The sequence below is a fragment of the Oryctolagus cuniculus genome, chromosome 1 (assembly GCF_964237555.1).
Source record: "Oryctolagus cuniculus chromosome 1, mOryCun1.1, whole genome shotgun sequence".
NCBI lineage: Eukaryota > Metazoa > Chordata > Mammalia > Lagomorpha > Leporidae > Oryctolagus > Oryctolagus cuniculus.
This window is the reverse complement of record NC_091432.1, coordinates 159051730-159073312: the sequence shown is the minus strand read 5'-3', so window position 1 is coordinate 159073312 and position 21583 is coordinate 159051730. Positions and strand designations below refer to the sequence as shown.

Below are 21583 nucleotides of genomic sequence, written 5' to 3'. Positions count from 1 at the left end.
TCCTGAGGTCAGGAGAAGGTGAATGTGCCAACTCAGAAAATTTGAATTTGCCCTTGTGCTTTTGTACTATTCAGGCTCTTCACAGACAGGGTGGTGTCTGCCCTCCCCTGGGAGAGCATGTTTTCTTTACTCAGTCTCCTGATTTATATGCTAATTTCTTCTGGAAACGCCCTGATAGACACAACCAGAACTAATGTTTTATCATCTACCTGGCCATGTCCTAGTCCAGTCAGGTTGACACTTAAAATTATACATCACAGTATGCTTTTCAATATCATTAAACTAATCATATTATTAAAACAATGCTTATCTCAATGTCAGAAATCCTACTTCTTTGGCAAAAAGCAAATGGTCCTTAGAGGGTCAGTAAGGCCATGGCTATTACTGCATGAATTAGGAAGGAAATATTGATGGGAAATAAAAAAACATCCCTAAGCTATTCCTGCTGGTCCCTGAGATGACTGAAATAGAGAATTCTAAAATGAGATTTGTTATCTTTTGAACATTGTTAAAGACCAAGCTACTCTAATTAGGGCACATGGACAGAGAACAATTATAAACACAACTTACAGTAGGCTGCTGGAAGGATCAGGTTTTTCATAAGGGGTTTGGGTGGGGAGTATCCTTAGTCACCTTCATTCCAAGAGGATTTCTTCGTCTTCCCTAAAGTGTCAAAGGCTATTAGGAAAACAGCAGGATAGAGTGAAGCTAATGCTGGAATTATTTTTCCTGTAATTCTGGTGTTGCAAATGAATTTGAAATGCTAATTTAAAAGACAAATACATATACATTCTATGATTTAAATCTTGCTCAAACACTCATGAAACAGAGCTCTCTATCACAGGTGTCTCCAGGAAAGGATCTCAACATAGATTATATTGCAGCAATTAGAAAAATGTAATCCAAAATTTAAATTGGTCAGAGACAAGAGAGGAAAGCAACACTCTTTCTTCAGCATCCTATATCGTCTCCATCATATGTCCTTCCTTTCAGTGCTCCCGCCCAGTTCAGTTCAGCCGTGCCTACTCCACTTCCATCTTTGCAGGTTTAACAGTTTAACTTCCTCCACCTAGTGTGTAAATACTGTTTACTCCCTGCTCATCAATCAGCCAGCATTTTTCCCCCCTCTCTCTGTCTTTCTGGTGATCTGATCCAGTCCCAGCCCTTTATCTGCCATCTATCCACAATGACTCACAGTTGTCTATCTCCAACTAAGAGCACTGTTCCAAACTTTAAATATACATACCTACTCACCTACTGGAAAATGTCTCCTGAATGTTCCAAAGCCATCTCAAGAGCAACATGCCAAAAAGAAACTTTTGATTTTCCTCCCAGAGAAGATGCTGTCCCACTATTCTTCATCTCAGTTGATGATTCATCCACCTACACATAGAGGGGTCCTTGAAACCTCTTCCTCAACACTGATCAAAGTCACCATATCTTATTGTCTCCACTGTCTAAACAGTGTCTCTCAAATTATTCCACTTCTACCCATGTCTGCTTTCACTTTAGTTCAACTTATCATGATGAGCAATTTTAGTAATCCCCTAAAAGTCATCATGTATCTCTTCTAATTTCCTATAACATTCTCTGAGATACAGCCAAAGAGATATTCAGCATATCTAAAACCCAAGCATCATTTTTTTTTATTTTCCTTACTAAATAAATTTTCAAACTATCTACTTCACTCCAAATCCAATACCACTATATGAGGCCCTAACATCATTATCATGATGATGATGGTCATTATCATCATCTCTTGCTGGATTATACCAACCATTTTGAAACTGATCTCCTCACCTCCAGTCTTTATCTCACTAATCTGTTTTGCAGCCAAAATGTTCTAAATCAAAAAGTTACATCTTTCCCTTGCCTAAATAACTTAGCTGTAATTGTCAAATAGAAAAAAATAATTACAGGAACCATGAATATATATGTTACTTTTATTTTATGTGAGGCATTTGAGAGTTACCATTCCAAAAATATGTCATAAGATGCAACAATCACAAAAATAAACTAGGTTACAAAAATCATGTGCATTTGCTAACAAGAGATAGAATATGCCACATACATATTTCATTGAAATAACAATAGTTTCTGGGGAAATAATTTTTGGTTAATATATCCAACTAGATGCAGGAGAAAAACATGCTTATGTGTTGCACTGAAGGGTTGAAGGTGGGACTAAATATAAAATTCCTTTATAATTCAATAAATATTTCACAGCTAGAACATAAACATTTAATTTCATGAGTAACATTTAGGAAATGTAGAGGTAAAAGAAGTGGTACTCAGTATTTTCACAGTCTATTAAGGTGACATGATTTATGAGAAAAATTATAAATCATACAACCACAAGGTATCACAGAACAAAGTTGATGAAAAGGAAAAGGCAAATTAACAGACACCTAAAAACTCTCTAGGAAATAAACAGAAATAAGACAGCTAAATGCTTTAAAATTATAGATGGAGCAGCCTCTGGGATAAGACTAAAGTTTTATGGATGCTTATATTAAAAATTTTGGTTGCAGACAAGTTGGGTGTCCAGTGATAAGAAATATCTGTACATCATAATATTGAATCTTTTGCAATTCCATTATGTATGTAAGAGTGGTCTTAACTCTTTTGGGAGTTAAAATCAATCCCTGGGGAAAGGACAATCTCTTCAACAAATGGTTCTGGGAAAATCTGGATCTCCATGTGCAGAAGTATGAAACAAGAGCTGACCTTATACCTTATACAAAAATCAACTCAAGATAGATCGAGGATATAAACCTACTACCTGATACAAGCAAGTTACTAGAGAACATTGGGGAAGCTCTGAAAGATGCTGGCAAGGGCAAAGAGTTCTTGGAAGAAACCCCATAATCACAGGCAATCAAAGCCAAAATAGACAAATGGGATTCCATCAAGCTGAGAAGCTTCTGCACTACAAAGGAAACACTCAATAAAAAGGCAATTGACAGAATGGGAGAAAATATTGGTAAATTATGCAACTGATAAAGGATTAATACCCAGAATCTATAAAGAGCTCAAGAAACTCAACAACAACAAAATGAACAATCCACTTAAGAAATGGCAAAGGACTTGAAAAGACATTTTTCAAAAGAAGAAATTCAAATGGCCAACAGATATGTGAAAAAATGCTCAGGATCACTAGCCATCAGGGAAATGCTAATCAAAATCACAATAAGGGTTCACCTCACCTCAGTTAGAATGGCTATCATTCATAAATCAAAAAGCAATAATTGTTGGTGAACATGTGGGGAAAAAAGTACTCTAATCCATTGTTGGTGGGAATGCAAACTAGTACATTCATTGTGGAAGACAGTATGGAGAGACTTTAGAAACATGAAAATAGATCTACCATATGACCCAGCCCTCCAACTCCTGGGAATTTACCCAAACAAAATGAAATAAGCATATGAAAGGTCTATCTGTGCCCCCATGCTTATTGTAGCTCAGTTCACAATAGCTAAGATATCAAATCAACCCAGATGCCAATCAACAGATGATTGGATAAACAAAATGGGGCATATATTCACTATGGATTACTATTCAGCTGTAAAAAAGAATGAAATCCTATCTTTCATAACAAAATGGGTACAACTGGAAACCATTACAGTTAGTGAAATAGGTTAGTCCCCAAAAGACAAACACCATATGTTTTCCCTGATCTGTAGCAACTAATACCAAAAAATGTAATGTATATTAGCAAAATTGACATTTTGAGAATTGGTTATTGTTTATAGCCCTTGTTTCTGTTGTAGAATACTGTGTTTTGTTTTTTTTTCCTTTCTTTTTGTTGAATTCTTTACTTAGTGGAGGGTTAAACTTACAATTGTGAAATAAACTGAAAGTATGTCATTGTAAAAATTAAAAGAATAAAAAGAAAACGAGGAAGGAGTGTGGAAGCATGGGTGGGAGGGAGGGTAGCATGGAAGTATCACTATGCTTTTTAGTCTATATACTTGAAATACATGAAATTTGTTCACCTGATATAAGTTTTAAAAAATTGAAGAAAAATAAAGTATGCATTTAACCATACCCATATTGGAGGCCAAGAGAGATCTCACTGGTATGTTAAATGAATGGTAGCTTGTGGATTCTGTGATGATAATTCACACACAAATAACTTAAATGATTCACCCAATCAGATAATGACCCCCTAAAATCTTGTTATTTAAAATACTTGCTGTAAAATTGCAGTAAATTCTCTTAAATTAAAAATTAAAAGTCTTCACATGCAACTGGCAATCCAACCAGAGGTATTATCCCAGAAATGACATCTCAGCCAGTCATATTGCCTTAGGTTACAGCAGAATTAGACTATGCCAGCATGTTCTGTGTTAGTGAAGTGGTTACAAGGAAAATGTCAAATCCTATCTCATGAACAACATTTTAGGACCAATGATGAGTCAGTTGACTTCTTCCCAATTTATAATCTGTGGTGTCAATAGAGACCATTAAAAAATTTAGATTGCCATTTAGCCCAGAATTTTCTGAAAAAGCATCTCTTCAACTAGTTAATACTTTTTATTTTATGGCTAATCTCTAAGTTCCAACACACTTTCAAACTGAAGAACTGCACATATCACAATTCTCCCCAAATCTCAACATTTCCAAAGTAAAAAATTCAGTTTAATTCCTTTAAGGGCAAACCACATTAAGTGCAATTAACAGAAAAAAGAAATTATTAGTTCAGGTAATTAGTTAAGTATAATATAGCATTATATCATACAAATATATATAAAGCTATAAATTTCATATTTTGACAAAAGATCATTTTTACTCATCTTTTTGCAATATGTCTAAGTCTTTTCCCCCTTTGTAATAAAAAATAGTCATACATTGTAAATGTCAAGATTTGGTGGCATATTAAACATTACCACATATGGAATATAAAAGGCTCCATCTTTTTTACTCTATCAAGTGAACACTACTTTGTGCTGTTTTCACATTTCAATAATTTGAACTGTGTTCACTGTTCATTCTTTGAAGTCACCATTTCATTAGCCTTCATGTCTTATAGCATGATTGGGAGTAACGTCTAATATGAGTTCCCACAAATTTAAAATGAAACAGCTCTGATCTTGGAACTACTAGTTGTCAAACACTTCAGCTTATTCAGAAACATTTTTGTTGTTTATCTCTTTGTACTTTACCCAACAATCTCATATATTATTTGATTCTCACATTTTTTTTTTTCTTTGAAGGAGCTATTGTCCACTTTTATTTCAGATAAGAAAGTTAATCTGAATAATATGTAAATTCAACAAACTCATGGCCGGTGCCGCAGCTCAATAGGCTAATCCTTCGCCTTGTGGCGCTGGCACACTGGGTTCTAGTCCCGGTCGGGGCGCCGGATTCTGTCCCGGTTGCCCCTCTTCCAAGCCAGCTCTCTGCTGTGGCCAGGGAGTGCAGTGGAGGATGGCCCAAGTCATTGGGCCCTGCACCACCACAGGAGACCAGGAGAAGCACCTGGTTCCTGGCTTTGGATTGGTGTGGTGCGCCAGCCGCGGTGGCCATTGGAGGGTGAACCAACGGCAAAAGGAAAACCTCTCTCTCTGTCTCTCTCTCTCACTGTCCACTCTGCCTGTCAAAAAATGAAAAAAAAAAATAAAAAAACAAAAAACAAAAAAAGCAAACTCGTATGGGTGACACTTGATATGATTTGTTGTCTACTCTCTTTCCCACCCAAAATTACTCAACAATCAGGAGTGGCTATTTTACCCCAAACCACTCAACACCCCATGAGATTGTTTTGAGATTTTGAATTAAGATACAAAAATAATTCAGTTGGTTGGAGGTAGGAAAAGAAAGTGCACACTATGATCTGAGGGACTAAGTAATGATTTTGCTGTATTAGCCAGCAAAAGAAACTGGTTAAGAAAATAAAATGAAGTTGACACATTAAGATCACAGAGAAGACAAGATGGGTAGAGATGTTGTTTTTGTCTTGCTATTCAGATTCCCCTCCAAGGTCTGGGCTGTTTTCTACTTATTTATCTTGGATAACAATGAAACTGAATACTGGAGATGTATATTAAATCCCTTTGCTGAAGCTAGTTTGAGTGGACTGTGTTACAACCAAACCTTAACTACAGAATGGTAGCAGAAACCTGACTTGAATTATCAAGCTCTGATTTTTAGCACCAATGCTTTTTTTTTTTTTTTTTTTTTTTTTTTTTTTTTTTTTAGTATATGTGCTGCCTGAGTGAGCACAAGAACCAATTCCTTATGTTGCGTGCAAATTGTGAACTTTCTTTTCCTTATGAAATCCATTCACTTCATACATTATGTAGAGTGAATACCATGACATGTTTACCTGGTATGAGTTGCCAATCAACCTTAGATAGATAAATAGATTAGATAAACTTGTTGTTTTAGTTGTGTAAATAATAGAATTATTGTTATATATGAAAGTTAGAATAAAATTAGGTACCATAATTAGGAAATAGTATTTAAGAAAACTATACAAATGTAAAGTTTTAGAAATCCCAGGTCTTTTTAGTAGGTGATCCAAATTGATCAATAGTTTTTGCAACCTAAACCAAAAAAAGCAGACCTTCCTGGCACATATTCAAACAGGCTTCCATATGACTGAAAAAAGACTAATGCCAGTAGAAGCCAATTTCTACTTTCCAAGTCACTGTGCTAAACAAGAGAGGATGCTGACATGTCTTCAAACACCAACTTATTATTATATGCAAACTTTGAAAGCTGCTGGCATATTTGTGACCTTTTTTTTTTTTTTCAAAAGATGCTTATTAAAGCCTCACCACAACCTAAGGAAAGCATTCCCACATTTCATAAATGAGTAAACTGAGGATCAGCAAGATCAACTGTCATCTGTAGGAGCTCAGAGATTGTGAGTTACAAAATCCACTTAATGCCCAGAAGTGAGAGAGCATAGGACACATTTTAAAGACAGCCTTTTACGTGATAGGTAAATAAATTTGTGTGTCAATGAAAGAATTGTTCAGGTAGATGCAAAGAATCTGACAATGACCAAATCTAGAAACCAACAAAGGTTGAAAATTACTTCTTTTCAAAGATGTTAACCATATTCTCCTACCCACTCTCCCTCATCTCTCTCTCTCTCTCTCTCTCTCTCTATATATATATATATATATATGTCTCTCCTTAGTGTGCTCTCTCTCACACACAAACACACATACACACACATACACAAATTGATGCTGAGTTTGCCACATAGTTTATAAATTGGGAATGGCTATTTGATGATTTGTGTGTGTGTGTTGGGTTTGTACCTCCCTACTCTGCTTACAACACTTTTGATTGCTAATCGTAATTGTTTTCATCTAGATATTTTACACACTTGCTGCAAACTTAGGCAGAATCAAAGACTATCATCTTAAAAGATGCTTCTATTACATCTAAAGAATGGATTCTGCCAGCATTGTGGGGTAGTGAGTAAAGCCACTGCCTGTGATGCCAGCATCCCATATGGGCAATGGTTCATGTCCCAGCTGCTCCACTTCCAATCTCACTCCCTACTAATGACCTGGGAAATGCAGTGCAGTATGGCCCAAGTGTTTGGGCTCCTGCCACCCACATGGGAGACCCAGATGAAGCTCCTGGCTGCTGGTTTCAACCTGGCCCAGTGCTGGCCTTTGTGGCCATCTAGGGAGTAAAGCAGTAGATGGAAGATCCCCCCCAACCCTTCATGTCCCAGCTGCTCCACTTCCAACCTCACTCCCTACTAATGACCTGGGAAATGCAGTGCAGTATGGCCCAAGTGTTTGGGCTCTCTCTCTCTCTCTCTCTCTCTCTCTCTCTCTCTGCCTTTCCCCTATCTGTGTAACTCTGACTTTCAAATACATACATAAAATCTTGAAAAAAAAAAAAGGGTAATGGGGAGCACCTGTGGGATTTTAGACTGTCTGGGTTGCTGATGAAACTATTGGACAGTGATGTCTGTGACTGAAACCAAAACCTTTTAATCCATAGTCTTTTTAACAACTCTAATCACTGCATTTCTTCATTCTTTCAAAATAAATAAGGAATTTTTTTAAAAGGATAGATTCTAATCAAGTCATATACATTGCCAATATATCTCACTTATTTTCTGTAACTCAGTAACACTTGCCCATATCATAAAGAATCTTGATTTCATAGTTTGGGAAACCTAAATCACAAGCACTGAGCCTGTTTAACTCTATGATTGTTGGTCAATTGCTTGGTAATTGAGGAAGAATATATGTAAGTAGGCCAGTGCCATGGCTCAATAGGCTAATCCCCCACCTAGCAGCGCCGGCACACCGGGTTCTAGTCCCGGTTGGGGCACCGGATTCTTTCCCGGTTGCCCCTCTTCCAGGCCAGCTCTCTGCTGTGCCCCGGGAAGGCAGCGGAGGATGGCCCAAGTGCTTGGGCCCTGCACCCTATAGGAGACCAGGAGAAGCACTTGGCTCCCGCCTTCGGATCAGCGCGGTGCACTGGCCCCAGCGTGCCAGCCGTGGCAGCCATTGGAGGGTGAACCAATGGCAAAAGGAAGACCTTTCTGTCTCTCTCTCTCTCACTGTCCACTCTGCCTGTCAAAAAAAAAAAAAAAAAAAAAAAAAAAAAGAATATATGTAAGTGACTGAACTAACAAAATGACACTTTCATCCTCATTCTACATTCCTAAGAACCACAACATTTATTGATAACCATTCAGAAAGAATCAAGAATTATCAGACATGGAGAAGAGTGAAAAGACCATTGCATACAACATTTCTATTTCTAAGTGAGGAAACAAAGGCTTTTCAGGCGACTGGCAGGTTAGCGATGTTATCATGTGTTCTCTGTTTTACAGGTAGTTATCTAGCAGAGCATGAGCTCTTGAGGGCAGGTAATGTGCATTTTATTCATCTTTGCATCTGAGACATCAAATAAATTACTTGGCTAAACATGAATGTGCCATTGAGTGTCAACTGAATGAGTAAGAATATGCATAAGATGTGACTCAGACTCCTCAAGCATGAGTTATTTTTTCCACTTGTATACAATTTTAACATCAATTCAACTTCTATAAAATAGCAATTTTAGTATTAGAATAAATACATAAACAAAACAGAAAATCTAACATTAGCTGAGTTACAATAAAAGTTAGGAAGTAGACACTGGCAATCTTGACCCTCATTGATATTGCCATTCAGTGTTCTTGATTAGTTTGCAAAGTTCAGAAATACCCTTTGCCACAGGGAAGCTTTTGACATCTAGGTTTTCCTCACATCCAAAAATACTTATCACTCTCTGGTAAAGGGCCAGATTCTCCTCTGATAACATCCTCTAACTCAGAAGATGAGAAACAGAGCTAGTGTTCTGATGTAGCTTCCAAGCTCTCATTCCATTAACAGCATACAGTGGGAGAGAACAAGCTTCCCACTCGTTACAGATGTACAGGGCATGGGTTATGAATTCACCTGTCAAGATGACATCAGGGGGTAAGGATGTTGCGGGAAGAGGTTAAGATACCTGCATCCCAAATCAGAGTTCCTAGGTTTAATTCCTGGCTTCAACTCCTCCTGATGACAACTTCCTGTTAATACCAACCCTGGAAGGCAGTGGTGGTGGCTCAGGTAATTGGGTTCCTGCCATCCACATAGGAGACCTGGATTAAATTTTCAACTCCCAACCTCACTGTGGCCAGGCCCAGCCCCAGTCACTGTGGGAATTCAGGCCCTGAACAAGCATTTGGTGAGATTCATCCTCTTCCTCTAACAAAAATATTTCATAGAATGATGACATCAGAACTATGTCTAGCGAAGGCTGCCTGGGATGGACAATCACGTGCAGCATTTGCAGAAGGTTTACTCTTACGGAAAACTCCTCGGCAGACAGAGCTGGGCTGTCACCACCACTGATGCCATTGTGCCACCCCCTTGAGTCTCAACAAGGCCAGATGATGCTTCAGAGTAGGACACAAGCTAATTTGGGAGCAGATTAGATCCAGCTTTATTCAACATTTAATACCAGTTATTTGATAATGACAGAACCCAACAAGGCTAAATTTACATTGGTGTGTCATGCCTTATGTGGGAAGGACAGCACTTCCAAGGGAAAGCAACCACTGTGGAGAATTTATCTAGCTTTCCCTTGCAGAAAATTCAGCACAGCATTACAGCACAGAACATTAGCCCATGCCACATAGCTGCATCATCACCATGGTGGACCAGCTTACAGCTGATGAAGACGCTATCATGGTTGTCCACCAGATGTTCCTATTTGAGAACATCAATGATGTTTGGGTTATTACCCATGGTATGTTCAGGTTTGCCCTGCACCACTTTGACTGATCTCCTTCCAACTAGGCACTAAATGCTGTTTCCTCCTCCCTCTGCTTCCTGATACTATTCACACTCCTCCAGATGCTCCAAACATCATACACAAATGCACAGGGCCACGTTGGGAATGGGCTAAGTGTTGTGTGTGATGTTTGGATTCTAGACTAGTTGCATTTGACAAGAGAAGTTTGTGCTGTACTAGCACATGCCTTTGGAAAGACAAGCAATGGGAAATGTTATTTTTTTTTAATCTACTGACGAATTGCTCTAGTAACCCAAAGAAGCAGAGAAAGCAGCTGCCTCACTGCCCAGATATTGATTTGTTCAAACGTTTCAGTGTCTCATGATACAACAAATCCACCAAATTAAAAAAATTTTCCACAAGCAGTATTTCAAACTAGTTTGTTGGCTCCAAGTTAAACAAGTTAATTAGATCTACTGTTTGGAGTTAAGCTGCTCCTCCTTCTTCCTTGTACCACACCATTTGCATTCTTGTTGGATTAAGGGTGAATGTCTTAGCTTTCATTACACAATTGCTGAAGTTCTGACATCAAGTTAAAATTTAGCTTGATTGTTATGTGGATCAAAATATTATTGATGAGAGTTGAGTTGTATTTCTGGGGACATCTAATAATCTATTATGCTGAAACAGGCTGTCTGATCAGCCACACCATCCACTCTTTTCTCCCCAGGTAATGTCCCCTCCTTAGGAGAAGTAGTGGCTTCCTGGGGATGTAGAAAAGGCTCTTACATGCAGTTTGTCACACTGAAAGCCAAAAAAAAATTCACTGGGTAGATATGAACTATCGGATTAGCATTGTGTACAGATGGAGCAGCATAAAACAAAATCCAACCAAAAATGATTCAGTGAATAAACCAACATTTTCAAAGGCTGAAATAATGTCTGGTTTTTACTTTTTCGTGTCTGGAGCAAAACACACACTGTTCTTGGACTCCCTCAACTCTTCTTTTATCCCTTCAACAACATCTGAATTCCCTTCAGAAGTCCCCGCTACTTCTGAAGCCATCTGCACTTGCTAACACCTCCCTGAGAGGTCCTATCAATGTTTCAAAACCGTTTTAATGTATTAATCATTACACCTTGCCTGCTTACAAAAAAAAGATGTCTTAGAGATGGCTGTGTGAATGTCCGCTATGCGTGGTCCTCAACACTAAGCACAACAGGAATAGCAGCCCATCAAGACACCAGTTTGTCTACCCTGAAGCTGTCCTGGCTGCCCCTCCACACAGCTGGGTGGGATCCAGTTGGAAGACAGGCTGGCTTTTGGATTTCCAACAGAGCAGGAATGACTACAGATGGCACTGACCAAATAAATGATATTTCATTTAGATGAAAAATACTCCCAATGGCCAGAATGAAGGAGTCAAAGGCTCCTCAATCCTGGTCTGTATTCTGACTTCCCTTTCCTCTTTGCCATGTCCCAGAAAGCTCAGAGGGCCTCAGTTTCTCACTAAGGTATCCAACAAGGTCACCTCATGTTTTGTCCTCATTTTTTCCTCTCCATCGCCCTTCCCATGAGGTGGGGGATATAATAACCAAGATCTCATCACATGACTGAGGCATGGTCTCTCTGAAATCCTAAGGTGGGGGTAGGGGATATTTACTAATCAGGGAACACTCCAGATCTGATTGACCACAATGGTCCAAAGGCTTCCTATCCCTATTATTGTGTATGTAACTGCTACTAGGGGTCATACAAGCACATATGAGTTCCTCCACAATTGCTATTGGAGTAAAATATGACCCAACAATTAAGGAGTTCAAGTTTAACTCCAGGGCATTTAAATGATTACTACAATGTGAAAGGTAAGTATTTAAATGTATCAAGTCCTCTGTGTACAGCTAAATAATGTTAGATTATAATTAAACATTCCTTGGACAAGGACAGATTTTTGTTATAGATTTCAAAATTTGCTATTAATAAATGTATTCAGGCAGCCCACAAAAGACATGCCAAGTTTTTACTATTTTTTCAAATTCTGAAAAAAAAAATTAATAGAAAAGGGCCTGGAGGACTAAGTGTTATTCGCTGCTCTTTTCTAGCCCTGTAGCACAGAACAAGCCATATAGTATCTTTTGGTAGATTTCTTCACACTTTGGTAGGGTTGGTAACACTCTAGCTTACAGAAATAGATACTGCCGGCGCCGTGGCTCAATAGGCTAATCCTCTGCCTTGCGGCGCCGGCACACCGGGTTCTAGTCCCAGTCGGGGAGCCGGATTCTGTCCCGGTTGCCCCTTTTCCAGGCCAGCTCTCTGCTGTGGCCCGGGAGGGCAGTGGAGGATGGCCCAAGTGCTTGGGCCCTGCACCCCATGGGAGACCAGGAGAAACACCTGGCTCCTGCCTTCAGATCAGTGCGGTGCGTCAGCCGCACCACTCTGGCTGTGGTGGCCATTGGAGGGTGAATCAATGGCAAAGGAAGACCTTTCTCTCTGTCTCTCTCTCTCTCTGTCCACTCTGCCTTTCAAAAAAAAAAAAAATAGATACTTATGGCATGTATATGGAAACTATTTAAAAATATAAATCTGACTCACTATGTTCTATGTCTCATACATTGCATTACAACAGAAGTCTTATTTGTATTTTAAATTCTACCCTCACTGCTGTCAAAAAACGAAAACCAAAACAACAAAACTCAACCTTATAACCAAGAACCCGAGGCCAAGATCTTCCATACTCACATATGGACAACTGTGAATGTCAGCAGGGAATAATAATAATTGAGGGCATAGAATTAATGGGACTCGAATTTTTTTTTGAGTACAGAACTTCAAATTTGAGCCTCAGTTTCTTGTATTATAAAAAGAGAGGTGGCAAAGGAAGACCTTTCTCTCTGTCTCTCTCACTGTCCACTCTGCCTGTCAAAAAAAAAAAAAAAAAAAGAGGTGGCAATAAAGCTGTTGTGACAATGAGATGGGATGAAGCTAAATAAATAAATAAATAAATAGCCTAACATCATTGAATAAATGTTAGCTTTTACTTGTTAACCTGGGCTTTGTGACACATATAAACCCCACCAATAGCAACAACCCCCAGAAAAGCAATGTAGCTCCACCAAATTAGCACATGCTTCAATTGTTCACTCTCACCTCATATGTTTATTTCATCTCTCAAGTTAACATCTGGAGAGAAGGGATGAGATCTTATAATTTTCTGAGTTTTATACACTATCTAAGATGGTTCTAGCATATAATAAACAGACAAAATATAGTTCAACCATCTCATGATTCTTCAGTATTTCTATTGACCAACTAATGGGTCTAGAGAATCTCAAAGCCATATAGCTGAGGTTGTCTTAGATACCCAGCAAACGGATGAAGGGGGTTGAACTTCAATTAGAAGATATTGCTTCAGCAGGATGAACTCTGTCCTTTTTGTAAACTGGGGCGTGGAATGCAATCAAGTAAAGGGGTAAGCGGCATTGAAGGTCTATAAAGGATTTGAAAACTACAGATAATCAAAATGATATGCAAGTATAAAGTTGAATCAATATGTGCCTTATCTAGAGTCAAAATTATTATTTCTAGATCATCGAGTAGTCTTCTATACTCTTCTGCATTCTTCAGCCTGAGGAAAAAAAATACATATGTATACACCCAGAATTTCAGAGTATCATCTCCCTGTAATGAGATGAAAACATGCATTATGGCTTCCAAACTCTACTCTACTCCTATGCACCTACTATGTACAAAACATCCAATAACTCAAACATAAGAAGTCAAGGACCTTTATAAAAATAAATACAGAAAATGTCTTAGAAGCATATTTTGAGTTTTATTGTGAAGGACTTATGTGATGTAAATTGGCAGACCAGCAATAAGTAAGTGGGAGGAGAAAAAAGGAACAAAATTTGGAAGATAATACAAGAAAACCAACCCACTAGAAATCACAGTCTGGTAGCAGCTGTAGCATGCTGCTCAACATAGAATCCAAAATACACAGTCCTTAGGCACAGTCCTACTGCCTCCTTCACGCAGGCGATTCTCTTGGCTGCCAGATCACACACAGAAACACCTCACAAATCTTCACTAATTAAAGCAGAAATTTCTATCTGGATTTGTGAAAAATGTTGCAGATTTTTATATAGTTTAAATAGCTTAATTACCTTCAAAAACACAGTAACTCAATTAGAGTAACAAAGTTTTCTATTCTGTGTGGGACTTGCTTTAATGAGAAAAGAATACTTTTAATAATCATTGTATAGATTCACAAATGACATTGCTGAATCTCAGAACCTTATACTAATCATTTGCATTAAAAAGTAATAATGAGGGGTGGGTACTGTGGAGTAGCAAGTAAAGCCACCACCTGCAGTGCCAGCATCCCTTATGGGTGCCGGTTTGAGTCCATTTGCCGGTTTGCTCCATTTCTGATTCAGTTCTCTGCTATGTCCTGGGAAAGCGGTACAAGATGGCCCAAGTCATTGGGCCCCTGCACCTACACGTGAAACCTGGAAGGAGCTCCTGGCTTTGGATCGGCTGAGCTCTGGCCACTGTGGCCAACTGGGGAGTGAACCAGTGGATGGAAGACCTCTCTCTCTCTCTCTCTGCCTCTCCTTCTCTTTCTGTGTAACTCTGACATTCAAATAAATAAATAAAACAATAATTAGTATTATTAATTGAATGTCAGCCATCCACTTGCATCTATGGTATTGATGATCACAGTATACCTGAAATATTAGAATTATTACTAATATTTTTCTAACAGTGAACAATTAAATTCTCACTATGCTATAGAGAAACAGAAGGTGATGGATATATTGAAGGCTAATACTAAAGCATGTGCTAAAGGTTGCAGTGGAGACAAGGATATAAAGGGGAAGTATGAGAATCCTAGAAATCATTCCAAAGGTTCATCCTAACAGGCAAATGGATGACACCATTGGGTGACTGTGCAAGTTGCATACTGCACACAGTGCAGCATCCTAGACACTGCAGTGTTGGTGAGAGGCTTCCCCAAAGGATGCAGTAGACAGCCTATTTGGGCAGACTGCCCACTTTAAAAGAAATGGTTGGAATCTGACTTCTGGGGAGCAGTAGGGTAAGATGCAAAGATATGAATGATGCTTAGAAAAACTGAAGCAGGTAATGGGATGCAGAGCCCATGGAACCTCCTAGAGGCACATGGCAGCCATAACCTTTCCTGGCTCAGGTGTGGAGAAAACTGACAGATGCTGACATGACCAAGAAAAGTCTCCTTGCTTCCTAAAAGCCTTGCCTACAACTCAGGAAAAAGGCTGCATCCATCTTTAAATAACCATAAGGTCTTAGAAAAGTGACCTCATCTCTTGAAACTTCAGTTTTTCACTTACAAAATTAAGACAACAAGTTAGAACTTCAAAGTAGCTTCTATAATTTCATTTTACAGTACATTAAAAATTATTTTAAAGATTACCACAAAAATATTGTTACATTTGTGTTAATAAAACTGCAATAAAATAACCCTAGGGTCAGCATTTGAAAAAATTAATAAAGAGAACAGATTTTACACACTCTAGAAGTATACAGTTCCAAGAAAGCCTACAACACTTCCCTCCCTCCTCTGCTCTTCCCTTTCCCTCTCCCTCCCCTCTCTTCATCAGTTTTTGCAAAGACATAACTTCAATCCACTCTATATTCACAGAGTTAATTAGTCACTAATCATAATATTCAATAAATAAAAAGTAGGAAGACCATTCCACAGAAGCATAATCCAGGGCCAAAAACAACCACCATCCTGAAAGGGTCAGCATTTTTGTGCAGGTTAATCTGCCGCCTGCAAAGCCAGCATCCTGCACTGTTCCAGTCAGCTGCTACACTTCCAATCCAGCTCCCTGCTGCGGTGCCTGGGACAGCAGCAGCAGATGGTTCAAGTGCTTGGACCCTTGCCACCCACATGGCAGACCAGCATGGAGTTCCAGAATCTTGGCTTCAGCTGGTCTCGCCCCAGCTTTTGAGGCCAACTGGAGAGTGAACCAGCAGATATGAGACCTCATTCTCTGTCTCTCTGCCTTTCAAATAAATATTTAAGTAAACAAATTGTAGATGAGGTAAAATTTTGAATGAATTTATAAATAAATCAGCTGTAGAACACATAAAATTTATTAATTAGGTAAGTAAGTAAATCAACTGTAGATGAGGTAAAATTTCAGATGAATTTATAAAATTTCTTGAGAAAATCAGTATCATACAACAGAAACTCATATCCAAAAGTATTGTGAACTCTTAAAACTATGTGTGAAAAAAATCATAAGAAAATTTTCATTAATGATCAAATAAGAAACTAGCTACATATAAATTTTGCCTCATGAATAATAAATATCCTTTATGTTGATCTGGATTATAATACAGATCTATAACAAATGGCCAAATCCAAAAGAATATTTGATTTCCTACCATAATTACTACACAGGACTGCATCAATTCTCCACTATATTCCACATATATTTTTCAGAGAATATATGACAGGACCTCAAAAAGTTCATGGAGAAACAGAATTAAAAGAAAAATTTATATTGAAACAAAACTTTTTGAAATTCATACGTAGTTTTTTCATAATATGCATTTTCCATTAAATCTTTGAAGATCCTTGGCATATATTTTATTTTCTGGTGCAGTCTATCTTCTACTGCGTTCTAACAAAAAGAGCCTCAGTATTTACTGAGCATATTTTTTGTATTCTTATCAGTTATATCCTAAAAATAATGCTAAAAATATCAACTAAATATTTATATAGATTACTGTACATAGTATTTATAAAATAAACTCTCTAACATCCTATGGCTAACGAATAGAAAATTCTGGTTCCATGAATATGCTGGTCAAATAGCAAAATCAAACATGTGGATAAGTGATAATCCCTTAACTAAAAAAACTACTATGCATATTCAAATCTTAAAAAAAAAAAAAAAAAACTTCTAAATCTGCTGCATCTCCAAGTTTTAAATTATTTTTACAGACTTATTTATTTGAAAGATAGAGATACAGAAAGGCAGAGGCAGAGAGGCAGAGAGGCAGAGAGAGAGAGAGAGAGAATCATTCACTGGTTCACTTCCCAAATGGCTGCAACTGCTGGAGCTGGGCTGATGAGAAGCCAGAAGCCAAGAGCTTCTTCCAAGTCTCCCACATGGATGCAGGGGCCCAAGGACTTGGGCTTTCCCAGGTCATAGCAGAGAGCTGGACTGGAAATGAAACAGCTGGGTCTCAAGCCAGCACCCACATGGGATGCCAGCACTGCAAGCGGCAGCTCTACCCGCTATGCCACAGTGCAAGCCCTGCAACTCTGAGTTTTAAATATGATTTAGAGCTACTATAGAAAAGCAAGCTTTTATTCTAACTAGCTATTTTATAATTTTAATTAAAAACAATAAAACTTTTCCTGCAAATACCCTGGGCTAAAGTCTCTCTATTCAACCCAAAAGAAAATGAGTCTGTATCAGTGATTTTCACTTTTTGCTGATTTCATTGCTCTAGTAAAATCTTACACAGTGTGGCAACTGAGCTAGAAATGGCATTTTATGAAAATAAATAAGCTCATATTTTTAAGAACCTACTTTTGAAATTTTTAAGATTTACTTTATTATTTAAAAGGCAGAGTGACAGAGAGAGGGAGCAACAGAGAAATAGAGAGAGAAATCTTCCGTCCACTAGTTCACTTCCCAAATGTCCATATCAGTGAGTTTTGGCTGAATGCCCTTCCAAGTACATCAACAGGAAGCTGGATCAGAAGTAGAGCAGCTGGGACTTGAACTGGCATTCTGGTATGAGATGCCAGTGCTTCAAGGGGTGGCTTACCCCACTGTGCCACAATGCTGGCCACAGTACATAATCTTTTAAACTTAGTCTACCCTAACAGACACTCTGAGTCTTTCTAGATTTCTGCTGGAATATGCTAGTGTGTGTCCTCACTCTGCGTGGTCCCTCAGACCTTAATGCTTTGATGCCGATTTGGCTTCCCTGTGTTTTCTGAGATTCCACCTATGCCACCTCTCTGTGCCCTACATGCTGCCATGGCCAGGTGTTGACTTTGCTAATACCTGCTTTATTGTGGTGAGGTTCGAGTTCAAAGAGGATAGTTTCTGTGAACAGTGTGCTTTGAAGAGGAAGATGGGCTGCATTCATGTGGGTTACTATAGCAATGATTATCACCCCTTGTTTATCTTCAGATCACTGAAAATATCCACCCAGCCTGTTCTTGTCTCTCCTGGCCTACCCCCAAATGTACTTATTATTAAGTTGATTAATGGTGAACCATAAAATGTGAAATCAGGGTACAGAGGATACTATGTTATTCCCCCTTCATCACCAATTTATTTGGATATTTTATTTTAGTGCACAATTTCATGACACCTTACTTCCCATCATTAAGCATTCATGTATAATTTTGTAACTTTTAGAAGACTAGTGCAGTCTTAAAAGCTCCTAATTAATAACACATTTAGAGTTTAAAATGTGTGCATAAAGTAGAAGCTTTATGTAGCAAAACAAATTAAGTCGATGGTTCTAAATATGATAAATTTTATGTCATATTTTCTAGAAAGTTTTCTTAAACAGCTTCTAAATAATTAAAGTACCTATGGTAATAAGCTTTGGGTCAAAATTTGAAAATACTCTAGAGAAGTTTCAAAAAATTCGAATGGTCCATATAATACAGCTGGTGTTATTACATTTAGTCCCTTTCACGTTTAATATTTTGACTTCCTGTGATTATTGTGACTCCACAGGCAGAAAAGGGAAGAAGTTGGAACATTGAAACAAATATTTCTACAAAAAATATAGTGACAATGACATTAAACAGAGATCAAAAGCACAATTGTGTACAGAATCCTAGCAGGGATGATAAATTTGTTCAAGTTCTGAACGAGAAATCATGATCTATTTAAAGGGAGTCAGTCAGAACTCAGTTCTTACAAACGTCAAAGCTGTGAAAACCTAAGTAGAGTAGGCAATAGATGGTCTCAAAATGGCTTCCAGAAGCATTCATTCACAGGCTCAGGTAATCCTCCCCTTGAGTATAAGACATACTCAATAATTTACTCCCAATTTTGTCTCCTACTCATAAAGGGTCACATGACAGAAGAGCTGTTATAGAAAAAGGTAAGAGCTCCCTATTTCAAGTAGGTGAAACAATGAGGAATAGAAATAGAGAAAAAATACTATGACTGAGCAATTCACCAGACAGTCCTTGCATCCATCAAAGCTCTGATATTAAATCTGCTTAACACTCTGCTCATGTGTTTCTACCACATGCTAATAAGCAAGCAGCAGAGAAAACCCAAGGGATTATTTTTTCCTTTTTAAATTTGAAAGACTATTCTATGGTTAATATACATGAGTTGCAAACTGCTAGAAAAAGAGGCTATTTCTAATACAGAAACGTTTGCAGGGATATAAGTCATACTAAAGCACTTTAGGACAGAATCTTTCTATAAATTGGTGCCACAGAATTAGCATAACCTCATCTGCTCTATTACAGATGATGGCTAATCCTGTCTTATCCATTCCCAATATTCCATCTATCACTTCTGAGAATGAATCCCAAATAGGCATTTCCATCCCTGGCCACGTCCCCAAACTATAAGCTTTTATCTTAAATTGTATTTCCCATCAGATGTCCTACTTCTTATTCAACAGCCATCTTTCCTCCAAAATTACCTCCCCTGTACCACTTTACCATAGCCATTTTCATTCAGTTACTAACTGTGACTTGATATTCTTTAATTTTGCTTAATTTAATTATCTCAAATATTCTTCCTTTGAATTTCTTCAAGAATGATACTGGTCCAAGGCATTATTGGCTAACACCCTAATTACTATGTTTTCTGAATCCCTTTCTTTCAACTATTCACTGTGTGATTAGTTTATTCTGCCTCTACATATCAACACTGAGCTCCTGAAACAAATTTGAATAAGATACCACTTATTAGTGATAATATAGAATTTTGCCCCATAGTACAAAATGCAAATACCACTTAAACATTAACAGCAATAGGGAATAAAATGACCTGGGAGACAGCAGATTATGGCTAGCTGAACAATTACAGATAAAATTATTAATTTTAATGATATGAAAGAATATTAATACGTTTGCAGCATAAGACATTGTTGTGGTTCACTGGGGACATGGGGTCAGCTCCTCTTTGACATGATCTGTTATTCAGAATAGATACATTATTACAGACTGTAGTAAACCTAGGCTCTCCCCTGAAACCCTGGGCAAAATTTCAGCAAATCAAAATTCTTTTCAAGTATATTTTAATAAACCATAAGATCACTTATGAAAAATGCAACATTAAGGAGATAATGCTTCATAAAGTAAATAGCCATCCTCAAACTTAACAAGCAATAGTTAAATTTCCAAATACTGAGCTCTCTTAAAATAGATCACTCCTTAAAATTTTCCTATTCTGTGACTCATATTTTATGACTTGGTGTTACAGATGATAGAAGCAGCTCTTCACCACTGATATGAAATACTTCGACAACTGCCAAAATTGTTTACAGGTTTTCCACTTAAAATAATATAAAAAAATCACAAATTAGTCTGATGTTTTGCTTCTGGGATAAATACACTGAGTTATTTGAAAAAAAGCTTAAAAATCATTTTATGAAGTGAATGCTTTCCAATCAATGTATCATATTTTTCAAATATTCAAATTAATTTTACAAATCTAAGGACTGTCAGATGAGGTGGAGGAGCAAGTAAAAACTCTCAGTATCTAATATTTTGAAACTAGTTTGGGATTCAATAATGAACATCATTAACTCTTTCAGAAATGGGCAAAGATAGGGCTCTTTGGTACCCAATTCTACACAAAAACAGCAAGAGAGCAGCAGACAGGTTCACCAAGTCAGAAAACTCACCCTGGAGCCCCTGAGACTGACAGTACAGTACAAAATAGTCAATGTTGCTCTTCTAATCTATTAATTTATTTGAAAAATAGCTATGAGCTCTTTCACACACCCCAAGGAGATCATCAGATACCTTTCAGCACGTCAGCCTTGAACAGTGAACAGAAAATGGTAAAACTCATTTATTACTACTAAAAAGTCCCACAATCATAGTAGAATGGCATGGTGAAATGGAAAGAACAGATACTTTGGAATTATTTCCACTGAGAAAATCTTCATTCTGAACTTCTAGACTCAAGTAATAGCATTCATTACATCAGACTCAACTTCTTGCCAATAGCACTAAAAACTTCCCAGAAAACAGTTTTCAGTATATTTTGGTCTGGGAGTGATCAATAGTAAACAAACTAGGAAGGAAGGACCCGTCTCTGGAAAGGAGGAAGT

The 21583-nt window shown here is 37.8% G+C and overlaps 1 protein-coding gene and 1 pseudogene across 10 annotated transcripts in view; one reads left to right on the top strand and one right to left on the bottom strand.

Moving 5' to 3' along the window:
- LOC108178104 (nuclear transport factor 2 pseudogene) overlaps positions 1-10301 on the top strand; it is a 90857-nt pseudogene extending 80556 nt beyond the window's left edge.
- Positions 1-21583, bottom strand: part of TRPM3 (transient receptor potential cation channel subfamily M member 3) — a 1025749-nt gene that overhangs the window by 839159 nt on the left and 165007 nt on the right. The gene's annotated exons all lie outside the window — the stretch shown is intronic.